This window comes from Rhinolophus sinicus, chromosome 13 (genome assembly GCF_057876585.1).
Source record: "Rhinolophus sinicus isolate RSI-liver-muscle chromosome 13, RSI-T2T, whole genome shotgun sequence".
NCBI classification, from domain to species: Eukaryota; Metazoa; Chordata; class Mammalia; order Chiroptera; family Rhinolophidae; genus Rhinolophus; species Rhinolophus sinicus.
In genome coordinates, this window is record NC_142513.1 from 55,701,426 (window position 1) to 55,717,411 (window position 15,986).

The 15,986-nt window shown below is 47.6% G+C and overlaps 1 long non-coding RNA gene across 1 annotated transcript in view; it reads left to right on the forward strand.

Moving 5' to 3' along the window:
- LOC109444928 (uncharacterized) overlaps nucleotides 1–12,588 on the forward strand; it is a 113,798-nt gene extending 101,210 nt beyond the window's left edge. Inside the window, exons 3-4 of the long non-coding RNA XR_012491297.2 lie at nucleotides 10,309–10,446; nucleotides 12,456–12,588. This is a non-coding gene — a long non-coding RNA (uncharacterized LOC109444928). The remainder of the gene's footprint in view (nucleotides 1–10,308; nucleotides 10,447–12,455) is intronic.
- Nucleotides 12,589–15,986: the final 3,398 nt, after the last annotated feature.

The window sequence follows — 15,986 nt, forward strand, 5'->3', positions numbered from 1 at the left end:
TTGAAAGGATAAACCCTTAAATATCAATAGTATTGATGATTCATCATAATTTGCTAGATAATAGCAAACCATTGTACAGTTTTGCTTTCAGAAGCTGGTAAAGAGAGGGCTTCCACAGAGAATGGTTAACCATTCAAAGGTCATCTTCATCCATTGACAAACTGCAATATAAAAGGTATTTTCAGAGAATACATGGATAGGAATAATATGGTTTTGATGTTTTGTAAAATAGTCTCCACTCTCCACAGAATCAATCCTTGTTCTGCTTTCACACAACTTGTGAATTTATGGGCTGTTCCACGAAAGGAGTCTCTCTCTCTCTCTCTCTCTCTCTCTCTCTCTCTCTCTCTCTCTCTCTCTCTCTCTCTCTCTCTCTGTCAGTCATTTGATTTCTTTTGTGTGGTCAATCCCCAGTGTTTTAATTTCCCTGGTTTCGTAGGCTAGTCCATGCTTTTTTTTTTTTTTTTTTGCCTACTGTAATAGCTAAGGGGAGCCACCAGGTGGCACTGTGCGAGAGAGAGGTGAAAATGAAGTGGAATTATTGGGCTACCTCAGGTCTGAGGGTCCAAGAGAAATTGAGATGATGAGAACAGGAAGAGCAACACTCTTGCATTTTCCTCATTGACCTGGGGAGACTCAACAGAAGCCAGTTGCAATCACCACATAATTGGAATTGAGCTGAAAAGTAGACAGTCTCTCTGGCAATCAGTATCGAAGACAAACACATTGAAGGGAGATGGACACGGCTCACCAAAAACTGGTTGGAAAATCCAAGTTACCCCTGCAGAGCGGTGCTTATCTTTTTCTTCTTCGTCGTCGTCTTCATCTTGGTTTTTTTTTTAAAGGTCCTTTTCTTAACGCCTCTTCTAGCCTTGGTGAAGAAATTAAATTTGAGCCGTTCTTAAGATAATGAGTAATAGAAATCAATACTAGATCAACACCTTGCACTGTCCCTGATTTGGGCACAGCCAAAGTAGACGCGCACTTCTAGCTATTTGAATCCAAAAGTTAAACAATCTGAAATGTCCCCTCTTTCCTTAGTTATCCTGATATAAGTGGACCAAGAAGCAGATGGTGTATAAAACAGCAAGTCCACTTCATTGGAGAAGAGGACGAGGGTGATATTAGTACAGCATTTGTGTCCTCACGGCTCATGCAAGATATTAAATACCTTGTCCTATGTGCCCAGCTCTGGGTGCAGGGCTCCAATACTTAAGAAATAGAAGCAAGAGCTTTGCAAATGATTCCCGATTCAGTTATGGGCTGATGCTTGGAACGCATTGCTCAGACATGGCCGCACCCAGTGCCTCATTAACTTAATGGATTCCTATAGTCAGCCCTCCAGGGCTGGGGAGTGGAGCTTTTGAGAGTCACGGCAAGTGTGGGTGTATTTATAAATGCATCTCTGATTACTCCCAGACTCTGAAAGTGAGAGCGCTCTGCTCCTGTAGCACATAAGGAGAAAGCAAAGCCTGGACCCAGAAGCTGTCCTCATTTGTTCATTCACGTATGTGTTTGAAGACAGCTAGTTTTGCTTCCCAAGAAGGGAACGCTGATTAAATTTTGTGCACTTGGTCCGTCTCGGAGTTTCCTGCTGGCCCTTTTCGGCTGACGTTTTTTTTTTTTTTTTTTTTTTTTTTTTTTTTTTTTTTTTTTAAAGATTTTATTGGGGAAGGGGAACAGGACTTTATTGGGGAACAATGGTCAAATTGTTGTCCTTTCAATCTTTGTGGAGGGTTATGTTCAGCTTCAAGTTGTTGTTCTTTCAGTCTTAGTTGTGGAGGGCGCAGCTCAGCTCCAGGTCCAGTTGCCGTTGCTAGTTGCAGGGGGCACAGCCCACCATCCCTTGCGGGAGTCGAACCGGCAACCTTGTGGTTGAGAGGACAGGCTCCAATCAACTGAGCCATGCGGGAGCTCAGCGGCAGCTCAGCTCAAGGTGCCGTGTTCAATTTTAGTTGCAGGGGGCGCTGCCCACCATCCCTTGCGGGACTCGAGGAATTGAACTGGCAACCTTGTGGTTGAGAGCCCGCGCTCCAACCAACAACTGAGCCATCGGGAGGCAGCTCAGCTCAAGGTGCCGTGTTCAATCTTAGTTGCAGGGGGCAGAGCCCACCATCCCTTGCGGGACTCGAGGAATTGAACTGGCAACCTTGTGGTTGAGAGCCCACAGGCCCATGTGGGAATCGAACCGGCAGCCTTCGGAGTTAGGAGCATGGAGCTCTAACCGCCTGAGCCACCGGGCCGGCCCAGGCTGACGTTTTTTTGTAGTAAAGACTTACTGCTTCTAGGTCACTGTATCAGGCAGTTGGTTTTGCCTACAGAGTGCTTTTTTCCCTCCATATTTGGAGGCAACAACTATTTTTCACCAGCTGCCACTCCAGTATAAATCACGGCACATAAACTCATAGCCCAATTTTGATGCAATCCCCCCAAATATTTTCCTGGACCAGCAAAGTGTTTATAAATGCTTCTGAGCCGGAAGGCCACACACACTGTCCGGCTCTCAACAGGGTCCAGCCCTCTCTGTTGCTTTACATCTAGTCTGATTTACACACTCGTGATCCCTGCCAAGCTGCAGGGGCGTCTAAGAAGTGGCTCGACATGAAAGCCACGTTGTCATTAGGAAAAAGAACCCAGGTGTGTGTCCCTCACTGAGGATGGGTGAGCACCTTCTCATTTGACATGTTTAGGATATCAGTGGTGCGTAATAGTCATCCAGTCCACTGTCTTTGTCGTTCCTGTCCCCTACCCCCACCCTGGTACACGCTTCTGATATGTCACACTAGCTAAGGCATTCCCTTCAGCTGGTTCCCCAGCCCAATTCATCAAAGGTGAGAATTTTAGCAACAAAACTGCCTGCACTCCACCTACCGGTGATGGCATCCTCATTGCCAGCCAGTCATCCAGTGACCCTCCATCTTATCGCTTGTTTTCTTGGACCACACCCAGTACCGATTAACCCAGGTTAGGTTCTCTGGAAGCAGATGCTGAGATGGGAGTTTTCTGGGGCTCCCACACCTGTGAGAGGCAAAGCAAGGAGTAACACTAGCTCTGGCCGACCCCCAGAGGGCTCTGAAGCATGCATGGCCCATCACAGTTGTCCCCTGTTGGGCCAAAATGGCCCTGGCATCAGTGATGAGTCTCTGGCCATGGACTTCCCTAGGGAGAGCATGACCCTGGGCAAGAGAGCACTTGAGAGCTGAGGCAAATGCTCCAGGATCTGACATCTGGATCCTTCTGCTGCTCACGTCCCAGAGGGGCAACAGGTCTTTCCTTGAATGGGAATTGGGGGGTGGGAGGGTGGGGCCTCTCCATGTCTGCCACACTGCTGAAATGTGAGTCCTCTTTTTTTTTTCTACAACATTCATGGGTTATTTTTGCAACGAAAGAAAGAACATCAGACAACATTTATTTTTAATTTCAGGGTGAAAATCAAATCAGATCTCCTTTCCCTAGTTTGATTGTTTCATGGATATTTGATTATGTTTCATTAGTTTGATTATTTGTTTCAACGCATTTGGTTATAATTTCAAGGGTGTAAAGTAGCATTGTACAATCAAGGTTCCAAACATCTGGTTCGAAAGGGGTAAAATCAGCCAAACCTGTTGATCAGGAGATAATTTTAATACCTCTATTGGCATCCACTGCTGGCTCTCAGCCGCTCTTGGGTTGACTGCATCAAGTGCCTTTTGCATCCACACAGGATGAATTCAGATCTAACAGCCAATCTGATGGCCCAGACGCTGGGAGGGAACGCCATCTGATGTCCTTAGGAAGACAGTGAGTGACAGGGCAGTCATGACCCCATCTCAGGGTAGCATTGAGTTGCCCATGCTGTGCTCATTTGGGGGTCATCTTCTTCGGCTGCCTCAGATTCGCGTGGCCGTCAGAGTCAATCCATTTGTACAAGGAAGTACTGGTTTGTTAATTTGAAACAATCAAAGGCAGGGAGTGTCGATCTTTCTTCTCGTTATCTCTTTGAATGTTCTCCTTCTGTGAAAGTTCTTATGGGGGAGAATTAGTAGGAGGCCTTTGCTTTTGAAGGTACGAAGTCCGGCCTGGGGCCTCACCCCTGCTTCTCTCTACTAAGATCTCTTTTCCAATAATAATAAAAACAAGTCACTGCCTGACAAGAGGCTTGGAGGAGTAACTGGGGAACTTTGTTTCTTTCCAATATCTACGGGAAAACAACCCAGAGAAAAAAAAACAACCTGAAAAATTATGGGTGGTCTGTCTGGGGAAGGAAGATAGCATAGATTTTGGTGACAGTCAGCCACAAGGGTAAGTGGGTTTAAATGCCACCTTTTCATATGAGACTTCGGATCAAGTCATATAAACTCTTGGAAATTCAGTTTCTTCCTATAAATAATGAAGATCTTGGCAGTGGCCCATTTCTCTGTCCCCTTTCATAGAAAAATGTCCTTGAATGGGCTGTCAATTCTCTCTCTCTATTTCCTTTTTTCTTAGTCCCTCCTCAGCCAATTCAGGCAGTCTTTCGCCCAGCGTTCCTCTGAAGCAGCTCTTACCTCCTACCTTGCCAGTGGCTTCCATCTTGCGAGTCAGGAGGTCCATTTCCTAGGGCCACCTTACCAGACCTGCCAGCAGCATCTGACTCGGTCAGCCCTCCTTCCCCTTCAAAGACTTCCACCTCTAGGCTTCCAGACAGAACCATCTCCTGGGTGGCCCTCTCTTCTCTTGCTTTTGACTGTTTCCCCCTCCTCTGGCCAACCAGGGCACGGTTCTGAGTCTCTTATCATCTTCTGTAACAACACACTGTCAGCAGGTCTGGGGTGGAGGTGAGGTGATATCGTGCTGCTGGCCATGGGGCCACCCTTTGAGAATCACTGATCTAAACCTTCACCATCTCAGTTCATGGTGCCGCCATCTATACAACTGCTTAGGCCAAAAACCTAGGAGCCATTTTTGATTCTTCTGTTTTCTTCATGGCCGGGGCCAGGATCTTCGTCACATAAATGAAGAGCCCGAGTTTTAGAGAGTTTATATGACTTGCTCCTGTGTGACATTTAACGTCTCTTGCTCCTGTGTGACATTTAAACCCATTTACCTCTGAGGCTGCTGCCAAATCTGTGCTATCTTCCTGCCACAGTTCTTTAATTGGGAAAACAAGTTTGTTTCTGCCTGTCTTTCTCCACGAAGACCGAGGAGGGATCTCCAGCCGACAAGTTGGAGGTTTCAGAAGTGCGGGGCCTGTGTGACACGGTCGGTCGTTTAGAGGAGCAGAAAGTCATTTGACTAGAGGGTGGTAGAATTGCTGAGCGGGGTTGGCTGCCTGTGGGAGATCTGAGGTTACATTGAAAGCGAGCCCAGCGTGCACAGGCCTGGCTGTTTCCTCAGCGGTGTTCACGTGGGCCACTGTCACTCGGGGATCGAGGCCCGGGAGTGGAATTGCTGAATCAGGGATCACGTACCTTTTACGCTGTGGTGGCCACTGCCAGTGGGGTGATGCAAATGTACTCTCCCTTCAAAATCCTTTTCCACACCTGCTAATACGGCATCGTAGCAACGCTGTTGATCTCTGCCATCTGTTAGGTGGTGAAGAAATTGGTATTTTGTTGTTTTAAATGCAAATTATTTCATTATATGAGGGAGCAAACATCTCTTCTTATGCTTTTTCTATAAAGTGCCTGTTCACGATGAGGACCACTTAAGAATTTTAGGAGAGTCAGGTTAAAGAGAAAATACGTTGTCTACGCTACTGAGCAAAATTATAAAACATTAGGGAGGAGGTTCTGATACCTTGGGGCGAAGATTTAGACACTGGCATCTGAGGTGTGACTTTTTCTGGAAATTAAGGCTTTCCTCTGTCCTGGCTAAGAACCCTCTCGGCTGGGGCCTCGACCCTCCCGGAAAAACATCCCACCCAGCTGTGGGCAGCCAGTGGGAGGCCAGTCCCCACCTCCTACCCCTGTAATCCCGGATCTGAGCACAGGTGAAAGTTTGCCCATGAGACAGTCCCGGGGAAGCACTGAAAGGGAAGGAAAAGCGATGAATAAAATGAAAGGATAAAATGAATCCTCTGGCTCATAGGCTCACTGGGGGCTGTGAGTCACGGTGATGCGTTTGGCAGCATGGCAATGGCACTAATGAATGCAAAACTTATGAATCATACGCTTTTTAACTTGCTGTCTGGCTCCTTCACAGAAAATAAGACTCCGAGATCTAGTAAGTTTGTCTAAACTGAGACCTGTGGGTGCATACACACACTGTGCTGTTCCAAATTTTTAACCCAGGGTGTGAAACAGATCAGCCTTCTGGATTCCTTTTCCTTTTGTGTGTGGATGGGGGGTGGTTCCATCCAGGTTCCGTTGAAAGGGGATTGGGGTTCCCTCTAAGCCCACACTTGGAGGGGGGGGCATGGCACTGACAATGAAGAGAAAACGTGAGGCATTGGTGTAAGATGCAGGTTCAGAGGCAGAGAGCAGTTCCGAGGGTGTGGATGTGGCCCCAGGAGTCCCGGCTAGCTGGAGCTGGCAGTGTCTTCACACGCATGTGTGTTTTCTATTTAGGATGCCTGGAAGCGAGCGTGGGATCACCACCCAGCACGTGTGGTGGCGTCGTGCCACATAAATGGTTTTAAACCAGTGTTCTGTGAAGTCCTGGGTCCTCGTGTGGGACTCCAGGGGAAGGGATGTCTTAACAGAAGCAGCTCTGCCCGGGCTATCTGTTTAGATCATACTGCTGTTTATGAAGAAGAGTATTCTGCTGCCAGTAACATATTTGGGGTGCTTCTAAGGAGGCTCCTATGCAATGGACAGTCGAGCTCTTCATGTACCTTCGCTCGCTTCAACTTGACCACTAGCCGACGAGTCTCTCGTGTTCCAGGCGACAAAATTGAGACTCAGAAAGGTTATGTGGCTTGGTGAGGTTGGGTATTATGGACTGAATGTTTAATTTAATTCCCTTCCTTCGAAAGAAAGGAGTTCATAATCAATAGTTCTTTCATCCACAGAAGTCCACCAATCACACAGGGTCCTGGATTTTATAAAATTTTCATGGAAATTATTAAAACATCCTAAACAATAGAATTTCCCTGTACAGAGAAGTCTTTCTTTTCACTATTCCCCATCTTTTGCCTCTGAAAAATAGACTTGGTTGAAAGTACACACCAGGCTTTTTCAGGGTTGATCTTACATTTTGTCAAAGCATCTAAAGGCTGCGACATAGGGAGAGCTTCTCAGGGAACTGATCAGGTCCAAACACCTATCCAAAAAGTAGATTCCTCCTGGTTTTCTCCCCCTGTAAGTGAAAGGGGGCTGAGCACCTTCCCTCTGGCATGTTCTTGGTTTGAGGCCTGTACCTGTCGGTGGTCTTGCCCTTGTGCAGTAACTCAGGGTATCCTGGCCACCGGGGTCTTCATCCCTTGTCAGTGAAACCCCACCTTAGTTTTGATGCCAAACAGACATTGTCCAGTCCCATCGACCTTTCTCTGCTCCAACTTCTTGCTTGAAAGACCTATTCTTCCATCCTCACTTTTGTCCTCCAGCCATCGCGAAACCAAATGAAATTATACATCTGAGACCTCCAGAGCCCTCTCTCACTTCATCTCAGCTAAACAGGGTGTTGGTAACTTTCCCTCTGAATAAACACATTGATTTCTTTTTTAAAAAAAAGTATATAAGTAATACATACTTGGAAATTCTTTTAAAATTTGCTTAAAAATCTATCACTCAATGCAACCACTACGTCACTTTGGTTTAGCTTAATACCTTTTCCTATGTAAACAATGTAAAATATAAATATTAAGAAAGTGTGCATGCATGTTGGTATCTGGATTTTTTGGTGACAGCATAGAATTCTCCAAACTATTACGGCAGCATCACATTCTAGCTTAAAATTACTGCATAGCTAGTAACATGAGGAAGCAATCTAGTATGGAGAGAAGACTGAAGGCTTTAGAACCAGACAAACTTGTCTTCCAGTGTCTGCTGCCCCTTCCCAGCCGACGTGATTTACTTGGTCTCTCTGTGCTTCAGTTTTCTCATTTCTAAAACAAAGTAATATCATCTACCTCTCATAGAGGGTGTGAGAGTTAAACAAGGAAACGTGCGTGAAGGGCTGGCACTCCATCTTTGTGATGACCCCAGAGTAGATACGTGGCCCTGAGCTATTCTCCCATTCTTGGGCACATTATAACTCTCGGCTTGAAATTGGGGTGTGGCAGATGCCATGTTTCTCCGTGAAACTTTGCTGCAGGTTTAAAGAGCTCATGGCCTGTTTGCTGCCTTGGTCACCGCGTCTCTGGGCAGCCTGGGCTGTACTTAAACACGTCATGATGTGATCAGGGGTCCAAGCTCCGGGAAGTCAAGGGCCAGTCGGCCTCCTGAAATGTCCTAGGAAAGTGTGACATTGACGCCAGTGCCTCTGGACTCCGATCTGTGACTGAAGAACCAAAAAGCATCAATTGACCTAAAAGCGGTCCAACAGAAAATACTTACAGAATGCCTCCGATGGGCCAGACTTTCCTCTAAATGGGGAATAAGAGTTGGTCCCCAGTCGCTATATGGAGGGGGGAGAGACAGACCATTAATACGTTTCAGTCCAGCTTAGCCTGCGGTAAGTGCTGAGAAGTAACAGGAAGTTGGGCGTGCCATTTTATAAAGGGTCTAGGAAGACCTTTCTAAGGGATGTGACATCGAAGCAAAGCCTGAGGACATGAAGGGACCAGCCATGTGATCAACACTCCTGTTTGCCCAAGACTGAGCCATTTCCTGGGAAATAGGACTTTCAGTGCTAAAACCAGGACAGTTTTCGGCACACTGGGATGGTTGGTTGCCTCCGTAAGAGTGTCCCAGAGGAAACAGCAGGTGCAAAGGCTGGTAAGAGGGAAAGAACCTGGTGTGTTTCGGGAAGGTCCAGGAGGCCCATATGACAGGCATATGGTACAGCGGGGGAGAGAGGAGACAGGCACGGAAGGGAGGCTGGGCCAGGCCACGCACGGCCTCGTTGGTTAGGGTACGGACAGTTGCATGAATGGTCTTCACCTGTTCAGGTGCAAGGAGATGAGGAAAACAGGGAGCGATACCTACAAGGGCAGGGCTGTCCTGCCAAAGGGAGTGAAGCCTGCGAACGCTCCTGACGCTGCAGCAGGTGGGGACAAAGCCACAGCAACCGCATCCTAGATGGCCCCCAAGGGCTGGCTGTGTGAAGGCTCTTCCTTAACCACCTCCACGGCTGGGAGCCCTGCCATCGCACACGCGGGAGAGTGTGGTTAGTGGGTGGTTCCATTAGCAGCAACAAAGCAATTAATTTTTCTGGAGCTGCATTGGCCTGAGCATTTCACCAGCGTGCTTTTGGGCACTAATCCCAACTAAGCGTCCGGGCTTCTTTCAGGCCCCCTGACTGTGACAGAGCTGCTCTTAGGGCCAAACCCACGCCTGTCCAGGTCAGAGGGGGAGGGTGTGGCTGTCTCCAGAGCCCTCTTTTTCCAGATGAGGAAACTGGAACCAAGAGAGGAAGAAGTGACTTGTCCGAGGAAATTCAGGGAGAGCCGGGAATAGACCCCAAAGGAAGGGTACTGGCTGAGAAATTGGTCAGCAACACTACCTCTGAGCTGGGTGCGCAGGTGCTGCCCGCTTCCCGGTGGGTAAACTTGGGCTGAATTCACAGGAATTTGGTGTCAAGGACAAAAGGATAGGAGACCTGATTTTATTCCCCTCGGGTCAAGGAGCACTGAGGGATATTCTGGGGGGGGGGGCAGATTTATGGGGTGCACATAAAATACACAGAGTGCATTTGTGTGACAGTGAGACCAGATGGTGAGGGGAACTGAAAGCATGGCCTGTGGACAACAAGCCATGGAACCGACATTCTGAAGCTCTCAAGGCGCTAGGGGTCAGCGGTGCAGAGCCCAAGAGGGCCCGACGTGAACAAATAATGCACTTAGCTTGATTTTTATCACATTCTCTACCTTCAGTTGATAATCCTCTTGCCACGGTGCCACTTCATGTTTTATGCCACATACGTAGCGCTGACGTTCCTGCATGCAGGGCAAACGGCCTCTCTACGGGTTGGCTTGGAACCGAAGTCATCTCTTAGAAGGAGGCGTCCCAACCCTAGCCGCACCCTGTAGGGGCTTTGTCAGTGCCCACCCGCCACCCCAGACATTTTTCTTTAATTGGTTTGGGAAGGAGCCCTGTGGTGGTTTGGACCACTGAGCAGAGTATGTTTTCCCATCCTGTTGATCTCGGGCTTGGCCATGGGATTTGCTTCAGTGAATGGGTTGTTGTCGGACATGACGTCCGCTGAAGCCTTACATGTGCTTAGTTTGGCTTGTCTCTCTCACTCCAGTGATTTGTCACGAGAAGAACATCCCCGCGGTAGCCACTGGCCTAAGGAGAAGGAAACGTACATGAAGCTGACCTGAACACCACCTGCCATCTGGAGGGTTTGCCCAGCTGAGCCCAGCTGCCGTCTACCCACAGACCTGTGAGTCAGAAATACATGCGTGTTTTAAGCCCGAGTTCTGAGATGTTGGCTACGCAGCATCGTGACAGCAATGTCTAACTCTTACAAGGCCTCAGCCATAACACATTCGGGTTTATTTGGTTTGAGTTGAGGTCCCGGCATTCGGGTCTTTCAAAATGCTGCCCGGCTAATTCTAACGTGCAGCCAGGGGTTGATACCTGCCAATTTGGAATATTGCTTTTCTGCGCGGGAGTCAGATGATGGTATCACTGCTTGAACTGGCATTTCTGAAAACCTGGCTTTGGAACCACCACGTCAGAATGCCTGGGGTAGCACAGCATCTCACGTGCTAAGAATGCAGATTCCCGGGCCCCACCCCAGCCAGACCCACTGAATCAGATTCTCTGGAGTGGGCCCAGGACTGCAGTTTTTCCGCCCTCCCGCCTCAGGCTCTTGGCAAGCACACTGAAGTTTGGGAAAGGCTGAGGGAGGAATTCTCTCCCATTTCCCATCGCCCTGTTAATGATGATTGAAACATTCTTGCTCAAATTTCAGACCATTTCTGCTTGCCTCTATGAGCATCTCACGTTGGTCTTTTAAGTCTTTATTGGGAGGTCTGGGGCAGGAGAAACCGGCCCTGTTCTGATTTTGATGTGATGGAGGAGGTTGGACTACAGTATTTCCTCTGGCGTGAACACTCGTGATTTTACATAATTGTATTTGTCATTGTAACCTGTGTAGCGATGGTCTGAAAAGGTTCAACACTCAGCTGCTGCCTGCAGAATGCTGCCTAAGCACCGGAAGCAGGAAATCACAGACCCCTATGGATGCTGCCTCAGGCTTTAGGCTGAGCTGACCCGCTGGCTGCCCAGACACCTTGACCTTCAAGGCAGAGCTGTGGTCCCCGTCAGGCCAAAGCCCTTGCAGAGGTCACTCTGAATCCTTGTGGCTCTTGTCTGCTTGGCTTTATTACACTTGCTCCATCGCTGCCCCACTTTGAACTCTCGACTTTGCAGTCTGGACTCCAGTGCTGGCCCTTGGGACTTGGGGTTGAGACTTGCTCTCCCCTGAATTTGAAGCCCAGCTTTTTCTTGCTTACTCTGGCTTGGCTCAAATCCAGTGGTTCTCAGTCTCACTTGGGGGAACTTGAAAACACCTTGATTCAGGCTCCCACTTCCCCAATCATTCAACCAGCATCCCTGGGGTGGGGCACAGAATTTTCAAATGCTCTGCAGGGGATGGCATGGGTCCTTACCCAGGGTGGAGAGAACCACTCTCTGGCAGAAACGACACCTCCCTGGGGCCCCTGCCTCTATCCACGTCCCCAAAGCTTTGGTTAAACCTCCATCAGCAGAGCCCTGTTTCCACCAGGATAATTTTAACAGAACAACCATGTTTTCATGTAATCACAGAGCACTTTCAGTGTCAGTCCCAAAATGGGAGCCACCTTCCCCACCCTCAAGGAGTAGAGTTTGAAAGTTGCCACCGATCATTAGGTGGCAGGATGACAACAGACACAGCTGGCCAAAGAAAACTGAGCATTCAAATTGGAGAGACACAGACAGAAAGCTGCAGGGCCATGCAAAATAGGAAGCAAAGCCATTCCCCGTAACGAGTAACCCGCGGCAGGCGCTTTGCAGAGCAATACAGTTGACAAATACTCTGTACTTAAAGTGAACTTTGATCAAATGCATCAGCAGAGATCGAGTGTTTGCTGCTAAGAGGAGGGAGCAAGGGCTTCCTAACAGAGAAGTCACGTCCCAGCACAGACTGAGGTGGAACAAGAAAGGGGTTCAAGGCTCTGTGGAAGTAAAGTATCCCAACCTAGCTGGGCAGTGAAAGCAATGCCACAAAAGCCAGACGAATCAGATGGCACGCAAGCTTCTAGTGATACTCAGGACGGGGTGCTGTAGTGAGAAGAAATTGGAAATTCATATCAGAATCTCGTTGTGTGTTATTTATAGTTGGCTGTATGCACCATTTCCGAAACTGACTGTAGAATAAGTGGTTTATCATTTTTCACTCTGCAGGGTGGGCTCAGCATTTGCAATGAATTCATTAGTTGTCTTCACGAAGGCCAGCATGAAGGGATTCCACCAGGTTCTTGCCTAGAGACGTACCTGGACTGAGGGGTTTGGATGTCCAGCCTGGGGGCAGACCAGGTAAGCAGAACCCCTTAGAGAATGGGCCTTCTGCATTCTCACTTCCCTCCCATTCGCTCTCTTCTTTCTCATTTCTACAAATGCTTGCAAGTATGTTCGCACGATAACCCCCCAAACAGGAATAAGCACTGGCGGGGAGAAAGGAAGACTGGAAAAGCCTTGGGAACGATGTGGTTGGGACATTTTCCAGCGAGACAGGGAGCCAGAAAGACCTGGAAAGGGCACTAGTTGTCAAACTGTTCAGGTTGAGGGGGTCAAGTGGAGCGTTTCCAAGCAGCTGTGCCTGCTTTTCATTTAGGTGAAAAACCAGGTCCGTCCTTTCCACATACGACGCCAACCCGTCTCAGTAAGGCCGCTCAGACTCCCTGCCCCATCATTTCCGCCCGTGACGAGCTGTGAGGACGGGATCCCACGCCCTCTTCTGCCAGGACCGGGATATTGATTTTAGTTTCTGACAGGAACAAACAGAATTTGCTCTTTGCTGTCATTTAAGTAGACATAATTTAGAAAGAAACATCAGGGCCGAATGGCAAGTGCTGTGAAGGGACTTATAAAAAAGAATAAGCTTTCCGTTTTTTCCTGCTCTTCCGTGGAGGCACCTCTGAGCTCCTCCACTCTCTTCTTGGAAGAGCTTCTGGAAGGTCGGCAGAGGAGAGGGTTAAACAACACTGCCATTGAAAACAGATTAAGAGGGAAAGATGGCTTGGGAGCTGAGCTGACACTGAGCTCTGCCTGGCAAAATGCTCCCGATAACAGCATGCAGTTAGGTGGAAGGCTTCTCTGGATTGTCATAGAAAAGGGCAGATTAAAAGCAAACAACGGGATAAAAAGCCCAAAACTTAAATAGCTAGAGAGAGGCCGAGCGGTAGGCACAGCCTTTGCCAGGTCCTGCCTCTTGGGGCTTTTGAGGCCAAATCCCATTTTACAGCAGATTTAATGGAGAGTTCCTCTGAAAGTCCAATGTGCCCACTGCCTTTGAACGTGTCCCTTTAAGCTGGCATTAATGAGCCTGACTGGTTCTTTAGCACCACACGGGCCCATGGCTGCCCCTGCAGGGCTGACACCTTTCCAAGCCCAGCTACCTGAATCCTTTTACTTGGAGACCCAGTTTCATCACCGATTTTCTTTTTGTTCATTCCTTTATCTGAGAAGAAAAGAATATTTAGACATTTTATTGGCATGTAACAAGATAACTACAACGAGTCAGTTCTTTCTCAAATAAGTTGCATTTACCGTCCTTCCTGAATGTGTTCCCAGCCACTGGGGGCATCTAAGAACTTGCAGGAGCTGCTTGCCTCTTCCCACAGCAGCAGGATGAGAACATTCCCCCTTGTCTCTGAGGCCACATGGCGTTGTCTTGAAAGCTGGTGTCCCTGTGTACATCCAACCTGTCTTAGGATAGACTGAATACGAGAGCTGGTCAACCACTGAATCAATAAGCTGCACCAGGTCTTTGAAAGCAGACGCCAAGAATTAGTGTCCTGGAAAGAGTAATGGCTTTGGTGTCCAAGGGACGTGGGTTTAGGTCTTGACTACTGTTTCCTACCATTTTCCCAAAAATAAGACCTAGTTGGACAATCAGCTCTAATGTGTCTTTTGGAGCAAAAATTAATATAAGACCCAGTGTTAAAATTAATATAAGACCCGATATTATATTATTATATTATATTATATTATATTACGTTACGTTACATTACATTACATTACATTACATTACATTACATTACATTACATTACATTATATTATATTTATTATGTAAGACCTGGTCTTATATTATAGTAAAATAAGACCGGGTCTTATATTAATTTTTGCTCCAAAAGACGCATTAGAGCTGATGGTCTGGCTAGGTCTTCTTTTCGGGGAAACACAGTAGTAATATGACTTTAGGCAAGTATCTCCCAAATCTCCGAGCCTCAGTTTCCCCATTCCTATCCTAGGCATAAAAACAAATAGGAAGCTCATCAAGGTTCACTGGGTAGATTGATGAGAGTAGGGTAAAACCTTCCAGGTCCTGTGTATAGTACGCACTGTTACTAGTTTCTAGATGTTTCTCGTTAGGCTCTGGGATTTTGAAGGATTTCAGCAAAGAGGTTACCTGGCTAAGCACTTGGGGGAGGGCCGTTAATTGTCATTTGAAATCATTGCAGGAGCCCCTAGTCAAATTTCAGTGTCTTGTTAGTGGAGAAAGCTCCCTGAAAGCACTATCAAAATATTACACGATGGCCAGGGAATGTAGGTGGATAAGGTTAATTATTCATTTTATCTTGGTGTTTGCCGTAAGATAACGTGGTTCAGTGAGACTGAGATCAGAAAGAAGGATTGAGTTTATCAGTCAAGCTCTGGGGAATAATGAGAATGAAACCAGTCCCCTCTGGACAGAAAACGGCTTGTTGGAGGGATGAAGAAAGAGTAAGGCCGTTGGGACGTCATTCATCCTGCAGCAGTGAGAGGCCCCTAGCATTCTGGCTCTTCTTCGCTGTTCCTTCCTAGCCACAGGTTCAGCTTTCCTTCAGTGCCAGCTATGATTAAAAAGCCATGTTGAGGAATCATCAGAAGGAGGGGGGGGAAATTTACAAACTCATTTGCATTTTAATGAATTTTTAATTGAACCAAAATCTGTTGTTTCTGTTTAAAGATGCAGTGCTGACTTTGTGGTCTCTGCTGCTAAGGGCCAAGTGGGAACTTAATGTGATAAAAGCAATGATAATGCTAAGCTTAATTAGGTTTGAAAACTCGCCTGGAAAGGCTGCAAAAAGCCTGGGCATGGCAAGCATTTGCTAGCAGCAGGCTAAGAAGCCGTATTGGATGGGTAGATGCTTTCTTCTGAAAACCACCAGGAACGCAGCCCAAGTCAGCCAGGCCAGGATCCCCTCTCCTGCCTGCATAGTTTTGGGGTGTCTAGGCACGGGTGCCAGACAAGCCCAGAGCCACTGGGAGGTGGACAGTGGCTTGAATCAGGGGTCTTTGATTCTTTGCTTCTGTAGACGTTTTACGGGGAAGCCAGGTACTGTGTGCTCAGAAATGGTCTCATTCAAAGCAAGTAAATGAGAGACTAGACAAATAGATGTGTTCATCCACGTGGGTTTAAAAGATACTATTGATTTATGAAGGCTGCTTGCCCAGTCAGCTCAGTATTCCTCGAACCCCTCACATGTGCTGGTTTATGCGCACAATTGCAGGAGGGGGTGATGTTGAATGCTGAGGGAAGGTCACACAAGTTAATAACGCTAATGCTAGATGTGTCACATGTTGTCCCTTCCAGCCCTTGTAGCAATTCTGTCAGCATCCTCATTCCAATCTGTAGCTGGGGAAATACACTTATCCAGTGTGGCAGAGCCAACCTTTCGGGGACGAGGGGTTCAGTCCTGTCTGGCTGCCAAGTGTGAGCCCATCTCACC